Here is a 12067-nt window from a genome sequence, read left to right on the forward strand (position 1 = left end):
GACAAGGAGCAGACCAGGGTAAGAATAATTAATTGGGGGAAGGCTGAATTCAATGGGATAAGAATGGAGCTGCTACGAATAAATTGGTGTCAAAAGCTGGCAGGAGAACCGGTAGATGAACAATGAGCTACTTCAAAGAAGAGGTAGTTTGGGCACAGGCGAGGTATGTTCCCTCGAAAAGGAAAGGGAGAACAAACAAATCCGGAGCTCCCTGGATGACAAAAAAGATAGAGATCAAATAAAGAAGAAAAAATATGCAAATGCCAGATGCCAGGTCGAACATACTATTGAGGAAAAGGCTTAATAAAGGAGGTCCAGAGGGGAAGTGAAAAAGGAAATAAGAGAAGCAAAGAGAGAGCATGGAAAGAGACTGACAGCTAGCATCAAAGGGAATTCCAATGTTTTCTATCGGCATATACATAGTAAAAGCGTAGTAAAAGGAGGAGTGGGGCCAATTCGAGACCAGGAAGGGGAATTACACATGGAGGCAGAGGGCATTGCTGAGATAGCAAATGAATACTTTGCATCTGTCTTTACAAAGGAAGAAGATGCAACCCAGGCAATTTTGAAAGAGGAGTTAAGTCAGACAAGAGAGGAGTTCAAAATTGATATGGGGGTGGGCGGTGGGGGGAGGGGGTGGGGCTACTGGATAGGCTGTCTGTACTCAAAGTGGCGCAGTGGTTAGCACCGCAGCCTCACAGCTCCAGCGACCCGGGTTCAATTCTGGGTACGGCCTGTGTGGAGTTTGCAAGTTCTCCCTGTGTCTGCGTGGATTTCTTCCGGGTGCTCCAGTTTCCGCCCACATGCCAAAGACTTGGAGTTTGATAGGTAAATTGGCCAGTAGCAATTGCCCCTAGCTTAGGTAGGTGGTAGGGAAATATAGCAATAGGTGGGGATGTGGTAGGAATATGGAATCCGTGTAGGATTCGTATAAACGGGTGGTTGATGGTCGGCACAGACTCGGTGGGCAGAAGGGCCTGTTTCAGTGCTGTATCTCTAAACTAAGCTAAACCTTTCTTCAAAAAAAAGCTGTATAGCCAAACCCAGCAGCTACAGGCCAGTCGGTCTAACTTCGGTGGTGGGAAGACGTCCAGAAAAAACTATTCAGTTCAAAATCATTGTGAGCTAAGCAAGATAGTGTAAAACGTCAAGAGGACGCAGACAAATTGGTGGAATGGGCGGACAGCGGGCAAATGAAGTTCAATAGAGAAATGTGAAGTGATTATTTTTTGTTGGAAGAACATGGGGAGACAATATGCAATCAAGGGCATAATTCTAAAGGGGTGCAGGAGCAGAGGGACCTGGGAGTATATGTGCATAAGTCATCGAAGGTGGCAGCACAGGCTGAGAGTGCAGTTAGTAAAGCATATAGTATCCTGCCTGAAAACGTGGTGGAAGCAGGTTCATTTGAAGCATTCGAAAGATAATTAGACAGTTATATGAAAACGAAGAATGTGCAGGGTTACAGGGAGGAGGCAGGTGGATGGAAGTGAGTGAATTTCTCTTCCAGAGTGCCAGTGCAGACACGATGGGGCGGATGACCTCCTGCTGCGCTGTAACTTTTCTGTAATTCTATGATCAAACCCCCGGCCCTGAACCAGACATGCACACACATACAAACGCACACAGATCACAAGCCAGGCCCTGAACCAAACACACAGACACAGAAATTACAACACAGGCACTCAGGCACACACACATGCCTGCAGACAAATGGCACATCCCAGATACTGAGCCACACGCACACACACACACACACAAACAGGCTTATGTACACACACACACTCTACAATCCAGGCGATCACGCACACACGCACGCACGCATACAAACATGCATAAGACAATTCAAGCAGTCAGGGGCACACACATACAATACAGGCCAGTCCCTGAGACAAACCAACACGCAGACACATGCACACACACACGACAAACACAAACACACACACGCATTTACGCATGCACAGATACAAACACATGCAAACGCTGAGAAACACACCCACAGCCACACAAACACACACACACAAACACACGAAGACACAAAGCACCTCACTGGCCTTGAGGCACACAGACACACACACAAACACAAACAGACACCACAGCCCCGTTACTGAGATATGCACTGACACAGAGCAAAACACAAGCACTGAGACACACAAAGACAGACTTACACACACGCACACACACAGACACACAGCACAAGTCAGGCCCTGAGTCAAACCCACACACAGATACACACACATGCATGCTCACGCACACATATACACATACACGAAGACACAAAGCACAACGCAACCCTGAGACACACGGATGAAAATAACATATAGACAGTCAGACACACACAGACACATGCGCATAAACACACACACACACACACGCACACTCTGACACAGGACATACCCCAGTCACTCAGCCAGGCACACACAGACACGCAAACACACACTTGTGTACACTCACACATACTCACACACACACACTCACACACACACACATATATACACCACAGACACGCATACATACTCATGCACAGACGCAGGCACATGGCACACACATCACAGGCACAGACAAAGAAACATACATGCATCCCATACACACAAAGTCACACATGCACGCACACTCACACACACACACACAGTCTCACACACACGCACACACACAAAATAGATCTATAAGTACATTATGGCACAGAAGGAGGCCATTCATCTCGTCGTGTCCGTGCGGCCGGAAAAACTAGCCGCCCAATCCAATCCCACCTTCCAGAATCTAGTCCATAGCCTTGCAGGTTACAGCACTTCAGGTGCATGTCCAGGTACTTTTTAAAATAATTGAGGGTTTCTGCCTCCACCAGCATTCCTGGCAGTGAATTCCAGACACCCACCACCCTCTGGGTGAAAATGTTTTTCCTCATGTCCCCTCTAATCCCTTTACCAATCACCTTAAATCTGTGCCACGTGGTAATTGACCTCTCCACCTGGGGAAACAGGTCCTTCCTGTCTACTCTATCTCGGTCCCTCATATTTTTGCACACCTCTATTAATTCACCCCTCAGCCTCGACTGTTCCAAGGAAAGCAACCCTACCCTATCCTATCTTTCCTCATAGATGCAACATTCGAGTCCTGGCAATATTCTTGTAAATTTTCTCTGTACTCTCTCCACAGCTAGTATGTACTTCCTGTAATGTGGTGACCAGAACTGTATGCAATACTCCAACTGTGGCCTAAGCATCGCTTTATACAGTTCAGCACTACATCCCTGCCTTTGTATTCTACCTCGGCCAATAAAAGAAAGCGTTCTATATGTCTTCTTCACCACTCTAACTACCTGTCCTGCCATCTTCAGGGACCTGTAGACATGCACTCCAACTTCTCTCACTTCCTATAACCCTCTCAATATCCACCTGTTTATTGTGTATTCCCTCGCTTCATTTCCTGTCTCCAAATGTATTACCCCACACTTCTCAGGATTGAATTCCATTTGATTGTTTTCTGCCATTCAACCAAACCATTGATATCATTCTGGAGTCTACAGCAATCCTCTTCACTATTAACTACATGGCCTATTTTTGTGCCATCAGCAAAGTTCCCAATAATGCCTCACACATTTAAATCCAAATCATTAAGATATACCATAAACAGCAAGGGACCCAACACTGAGCACTGTGGAACGCCACTGGAAACAATTTTTCATTCACAAAAAAAACCATCCGTGGACTATTACCTTTGTTTCTTGTCACAGAACTAATTTTGGATCCAACCTGCCACATACTCCTTTATCCCATGTGTTTTCATTTTACTGACCAGTGTGTCATGTGGGACCTTGTCAAATTCCTTACTAAAGTATACATTGACCACATCCACTGCACTACCTCATCAATCCTTCTTGTCACGTCCTCAAAAAGCTTAATTAAGTTATTAAGACATGGCCTTCTCTTAACAAATCCATGCTGGCTATCCCTGATTAATCCACGCCCTTCTAAGTGACAATTTATCCTCTCCCTCAAGATAGATTCTAATAATATATCCACCACCGATGTCAGACTGACCGACGTATAATTATTTGGTCCTTCCCCATAACATTTTTAAACAATGGTACAACATTCACAGACCTGCAATCATCTGGTACCTCCCCTGGATCTAGTGAGTATTTGAATATGATCGTCAGGGCAAGCTCTATTTCCTCCATGGCTTCCTTTAACAACCTGGGTTGCAATCCATCAAGCCCTGGTAATTTATCCACTTTCAAGACCCTCCAGTACTTCCTCTCTCATTATTCTTATCATATCTAATATTTCACACTATTCCTCTTTAACTATAATGTCTACGTCAACCCTCTCCTTTCTGAAGACAGAGACAAAAAAACTAATTAAGAACGCTGCCCACCCCTTCTGCATCCAAGCATAAGTTCCCTTGTACACCTCTGATAAGCCCTAACCTTTCCTTAGGTTATACTCTTGCTCTCAATATACTCATACAAAATATTTGGGTTTTCCTTGATTTTACCTGTCAATAATTCTTCATGTCCTCTCTTTTCCATTCTGATTTCCCTTTTAACTTCACCCCTGCACTACCTATACTCCTCTAGGCTTTCTAAATTATTAAGATTTTTTTGATCGATATAAGAATTTATTTCTGCTTTAACTTACCCTGTAAGCTTCTAAATAACCAGGGAACTCTAGATTTGGCAGTACGATGCACACACGCACACGCACACACACATGCATGCGCACTTACACACACAAACACATGCACACACATATATCACACACGCTTACACCTGCAGACACACACAGACACGGGTCATATGCGAGGCACTGAGCCAGGCATGCACATGCAAAAACACACATGTACACACACTCACACACACAAACATGCACACGCATACACATACACACCACATACACACACACAGAACCACATACACAAACAGACACGCACAGGCACGCAGAGATACATTCACACATCACATACTCACGCAGGCACGTACACACACAGACATATACAAACTTCACATACACACAGGGAGACACACACACATAGACACAGGCAGGCAGATGCAAACACATCACGCACACACACGGATCACAACCCAGGCACAGAGCTGGACACAAACATACAGGCTCAATCACTTGCACAGAGATTACAACCCAGACACACAGTCACACACACACGTATGCAGACAAACTCACACACACATATCAAACACCAGGTACTGTGTCAGCCATATATAAACACACACACACTACAGCCCAGGCATTGAGCCAAGCACAAACACACACACGCGCGCACAGCCACACAGCCAAGCATACACTACAACCAAGGCCTGACACACACATTCAAACAAATGCACATAGACACACGCACACACACACACCACAACGCAGGTTCTGAGACAAAAACGCACGCAATCACAAACATACAAGCACAGACACACACTCACAGCACAACCCAGGCCCTGAATGAGAGATGCACGCACGCAGGCACACACACACAGATGCAGACACACAAATATACACACATTCATACACACGTGCACACAAACACACACAGACACACACAAAACAGGCACAGACACACAAATAGACACACAGCACAAGCCAGGTCATGACTTACACACACTAACAGCAGAACCCTAGCCCTGAGGCAAACACATACACAGATGCGCACAGAGACAACAACACCCACCGACACAAAACACAGATAAGCATGTACGCAAATGCATACACACAGACATACACACAGCAGAGCCCAGTCCTTGAGATGCACATGCACACACAGCACAACAGAAGCACTGAGACCCGCTCAACCCAGGGCGTGACACAATCACAAGCACAACACACACACCCATTACATCCCAGGCACTGAGCCAGAAACACACACAAACATACAAACACACACTGGCGCACTCACAGATCACACCCCAGGCACAGAACCAGACACACAAGTGCACACACACACACACACACACACACATGCACGCACTCAAAGCACAGCCCAGTTGCCGAGACACACAAACATACGTAACCACACACACATTCAGACACGCACACATACACGCACACACGTACACACACACACGCACGCACACACACACAAAACACAACCCCAGCCCTGAACCAAGCGTACACACATGCACAGATACACACAGAGACAAAAAACACCCACCCACACACAAACGCAGATAAGCACACACGCAAACGCGCACACACAGACACACACAGCAGAGCCCAGACCTTGAGATGCAAATGCAGGCACAGCACAACAGAAGCACTGCGACACTCACCTATACAGAGCACAACCCACGGCCTGACACAATCACAGGCACAGACACACGAATTTACACACAGCAGAAACCATGTCATGACATACACACACACATCAAAGATAGAAAATTAAAAACACAAATACACACACACACACATCAACGCAGGCACTGATAGAAACACACAAGCAAACAAACACACGCACACAAAAACACACACACACAAACACACACACTGATACGCACAGAAAAACACAAACATTGAGAGACATACAAACACACACACATACACAGACATGCCTCACATCCCAGTCCCTGCAACAACCACACATACACAAACACACACAAACACACACACGCAGCAAAGCCCTGACACGAACACATGTATACTCAGCACAACCGAAGCACAGAGACACATACACACATACCCGCACACTCACCCACACCCACCCACTCACAAATACAGATAACAACACACGCAAGCACACCCACACAAACACAGACACAAACACGCATACAGCAGAGATAAAGTCCTGAGACACACAAACGCTGCCCACAGCACAACTCAGGCCCTGTGACAAACCCACAGACAGACGCACACGAAGACACAAAGCACAACCCAGGCTTGAGACAGATACACACAAATGCAGATATACACAGCAAAGCCCAGGCTCTGAGCTATAAAGCGGACACACACACACACACACACACAAACACACACGCAGGCAAATGCATAGACGCATAGCACAACCCATTCCTTCAGACAAGCCCACACACAGCACAACTCAGGCCCTGACACACACACACACACACACACATGCACACACCTACATGCACACACACACACAACACAGTCGAGGCCCTCAGACACAAAAACACACATACATGCGCACACTCACACACACATACATACACACACGCACAAACATCCACATGCACACACACATGCATACACACACAAACACACACGCGCACACACACAATGACACATGCACACACACACAAAGACACACGGGCACAGAGACACAAATAGACACACAGCAAATCCAGGCCATGGCATTAAGGCAGACACACAAAGACAGATAGACACGCACACACGCACGCACCAACGCTCAGACAGACGCAGATGCACAGCGCAACCCAGGCCCTGAGACATGCACACACACACACACACACACGCACACACACACACAGGCACACAGGCATCCACACACACAGGCGCACATACACCCACACACACAGACGCGCACACACACAAACACACATAGGCACACACGCATCCACACACACAGGCACACACGCACACACACACACACAGGCACACACACACACACAGGCACACATGCACCCACACACACACGTGCGCACACGCACAAACACACATAGGCACACACGCATCCACACACACAGGCACACACACACAGGCACACACGCATCCACACACACAGGCGCACATGCACCCACACACACAGCACACACACACAGATTGAGGGGGGATCTCATAGAAACCTATAAAATTCTTACAGGACTTGACAGGGTGGATGCATGAAGGATGTTCCTGATGGTGGGGGATTCCAGAACCTGGGCTCATAGTCTAAGGATAGGGGTTAACCCTGTCAGGACTGAGATGAGGAGAAAAGTCTTCACCCAGAGAGTGGTGAGCCTGTGGAATTCGCTACCACAGGAAGCAGTTGAGGTCAAAACATTGTATGTTATCAAGAAGGAGTTAGATATAGCTTTTGTGTCTAAAGGGATCAGAGGGAATGGGGCGACATCCCGAGCAGGCTACTGAAGCCATGATCACAATAAATGTCGGAGCAGTTTCGAAGGTCCCAATGGCCTACTCCTGCTCCTATTTTCTATGTTTCTATAAACACAGACACTGAAACAAACACACATGCGCGCGCGTGCACCCAGGCACAGACTTACTCACACATGCACAGAACAACAGAAGCACTGACAGAGACATACACAGACACACACAGAACACAGAGCATGAAACACATACACATCAACACAGGCATTGATGCAAACACACACACATCGACACAGGCACTGATACAATCACACACAAACAAAACAATCTGGGCCCTGAGACTCAAACACATGTTTACACGGGACAATACAACCACCCACAATCATATACAATCTCAGACACATGGGCATGCATACATAAACAGACACACACACATAGACGCACGCACACACGTGCGCACACACGCACACACATTCTCACGTGTCCACACACATACAGGGATCACACTGCAGGCACTGAGCCGGACACACAGACAAAGACACACACCTACACACAGACACGCACACACAGACCAAAAAAAAAACCACACGTGCATCAGATCACACAACAGGCACTGAGCCTGACACGGAAGCAAACACACACGAAAATATTACAAAGCAGGCACTAAAGAAAATGAATACACACACAAATATACACACCGACACAGGTCATACACCAGGCACTGAACCTGTCAAGCTCACACACAATGACACACAAACGAAACACACAACCCAGCCTCTAACACACACACACACACACACATACACACACACTCACAAACATAGAGAACCATTCAGGTCCCAAGACATGAAACACACGCACACACACTCAGACGCAAACACACAGACACAAAGACACACAACACACACACACACAACACAGGGTCTGACACACGCACACACTTATCAACACAGGCACTGATACAAACACACATACATACACACACACACAAATAAACACACACACATACTCACACGCAGGCACACACACACACAGAAAAACACAGACCATGAGACACATACACACACACGCAAAGAGACACAAATAGGCACACAGCACACGCCAGGCCCTATATAAAGATGCACAAAACACAACGACAAATAAACACACTCACGCAGACATACACCATAACCCAGGCCCTGAAACACACACACACATACAGGAGTCAAATCCCAGTCACTGAAACAGACTTGCAAACAAAGACACACACATACACACACATACACAAACAGACAATTCAGATCCCAGTTGCTGAGCCCGACACAGAAACAAACACGCACGAAAATATTGCAAAGCAGGCACTGAAGAAAATGAACACACACACACATACACACCGACACAGGTCATACCCCAGGCACTGAGCTTGCAAAGCACAGACACAATCACACGCATGCACGCACACTCACACAAACATAGACCACCATTCAGGTCCCAAGACGTAAACCACACTGACACGCACGCACATAAACGCACACACAGAGATACACACGCACGCACATACACACAGTCCTGAGATGCACATACAAACACACACAGCCCAGGGCCTAAGATACACATACAAACACACACACACACAGACAAACATAGCACAAAAGAAGCACTAGACATTCACACACACAGCAGCACCCAGATTGGAGACACACACACAAACACAGACACACATACACGTGCACTCTCACCCAACCACACAAAACCTCAGATGCAAACACAAACAGACACAGACAAACAAACACACGCACGAAGGCACATAGCACAGTCCAGGCCCTGCGGCACACACACACAAATACAAAGCACAAACACAGAGGCACGCACACAGACACACATCTCAACCCAGGCCCTGAGACATAAAACACACTCAAATGCACAGACACAGCACGAACCATGACCTGAGTCAAACCAACACATGCACGCACACACGCACACAGACACACATACACGCACACGAAGAGACAAAGTACAACCCAGGCTCTGAGACACACTCACACACACACACACACACATACAAACGCACACGCATAGATACACACACCAATGCCCACCCACAGCCAACCACAGACACACCCAGATGCAGAGTCAGACATGCAGACACGCACGCACACATGCACACACACATACACATCACGCATCAGGCAAGGAGACAAACACACACACGCACACACACACACACACACACTCCATGACTGACCGTGGTGTCCTCGCCACACTTAAATGGGATCCGGGACTCCAGCCATGGTCCTGGTTCCTGGCCTGGTGTATTCCCAGCAGTGGCCCCGACAAACGGGCTGTCTTTGGTGTCGTAGCCACACTGATCTGAGGCCTAGGGCTCCAGCCTGGTGTGGTACTGGCAGTACCACTGTTCCCGGTGGTGTTGTTGATAATACTGAACTGTTGGCCCTCTGATTATTCAGCAGCTTTGACAGGCGGGATCCCCAAACTTAAAGGGCTGTGGAAAACAGCAGCATGCAATTAATTGCCGAACGCCACTGAATTGGAAGTGGTGTGAGCTCCGAATTTCAGATACTTTGCTCCCCTCACCTTTTCGACCATCGTTGGGACCTCAGTTGGCTCCACTAAATTCATCCTCCCGTCACCAGCAGAAATCCCTGTCACTGGAACAATAATTAGATAGATACTGAATGTGGTATCAAGTGGACAAGCGTCACCCCGAAATCCATCAAACTGTTATTTTTACTCCAAACTCGGTGTAACATTTCCTGATAATTTCCCTTGTTTACAGTTACCATAGTGACGATTGAGATTATTTATTTCACTGATTTTGCAAATCTTGCTTTTAGATAATTGAATTCCGTGCTGCCTATCACAGCTAAGGGAATCTCAGTCAGTTCAACATTTAACTATCTATACAAGAGGAAACTGCTGCAGAGGTTGCAAATCTGTTATAAACACAGAAAATGCTGGAAATATTTAGCAGGTCTGGCATCAACTGTGGAGAGAGAAACCGAGTTAATGTTTCAGGTCGGTGACCCTTCATCAGAAGAGGGAGAGATTAGAGATGGAACAGTTTTTAAACCAGACAGGGACAGCCGACAGGGGGAGATTTATGATCAACATTGAGTTTAACAATTTCAATTTCATCCTTTTATTACTAAATCTCTCCTGCCTTCCACCGTATCACAGACCTTCCCATTTGTTCTTTCAGGTCCAATCTTTTCAATACATCACTGGATAGAGGAACACATTTATAAGTCTCAATAAGTCCTCAATCAAACTGGTACCTTTGCTCCAGCCTGATGTATAATTTCTCTGTTTATTTCCCTTCCTCACAGTTAACTTTCTGACGATTGGGATCCTGTCTCGGGGAAAGTGTGGTCTCTCCAAATGTGTCATGCACTACCTGGTGGCCATGTCAGCGGCGGATCTACTGGTCATTATCCTGGACTTGATATTGAGACACATTCCCATTGTTTATCGGGAACAGTTTCAGTTCCTGGAGTCCATCCCCGTGTGCAATATCCACGCCGTCCTGCTTTACGCAGCCACAGACTGTTCTGTCTGGTACACCGTCACTTTCACCTTTGATCGATTTGTGGCCATTTGTTGCCAGAAGCTGAAAAGTAAATACTGCAGTGAGAAAACGTCAGCTGTGGTTGTGGGAACAGTGACTGTGCTGAGCTGTTTAAAGAACATCTTCTGGTATTTTATGTTAATGGGTGAGTATTCTCTGGAGAATGACCCCTGGTTTTGTGAAGTAACAGAGGATGTTATGTTATCTCGCGTCTGGGTAACAATCGAGCTCCTCCACAACATTCTAACCCCGGGGCTTCCATTTGTGGTGATTCTGCTGCTCAATGCTCTCACCGTCAGGCACATTTTAGTGAGCAGCAGAGGGCGCAGGAGACTCCGAGCTCACAGCAGTGGGGGGAGTCGCAGAGACGCAGAGATGGATAGTCGAAGGAAATCCATAATTTTCCTGTCAGTTATCTCGGGGAATTTCATCCTGTTGTGGGCAGTGTTAATGGTCTTTTCAATATGGAGGCGGATCTGGTATTTGGGGT

This window comes from Heterodontus francisci, unplaced genomic scaffold, assembly GCF_036365525.1.
Source record: "Heterodontus francisci isolate sHetFra1 unplaced genomic scaffold, sHetFra1.hap1 HAP1_SCAFFOLD_510, whole genome shotgun sequence".
In the NCBI taxonomy this organism is placed as follows: domain Eukaryota; kingdom Metazoa; phylum Chordata; class Chondrichthyes; order Heterodontiformes; family Heterodontidae; genus Heterodontus; species Heterodontus francisci.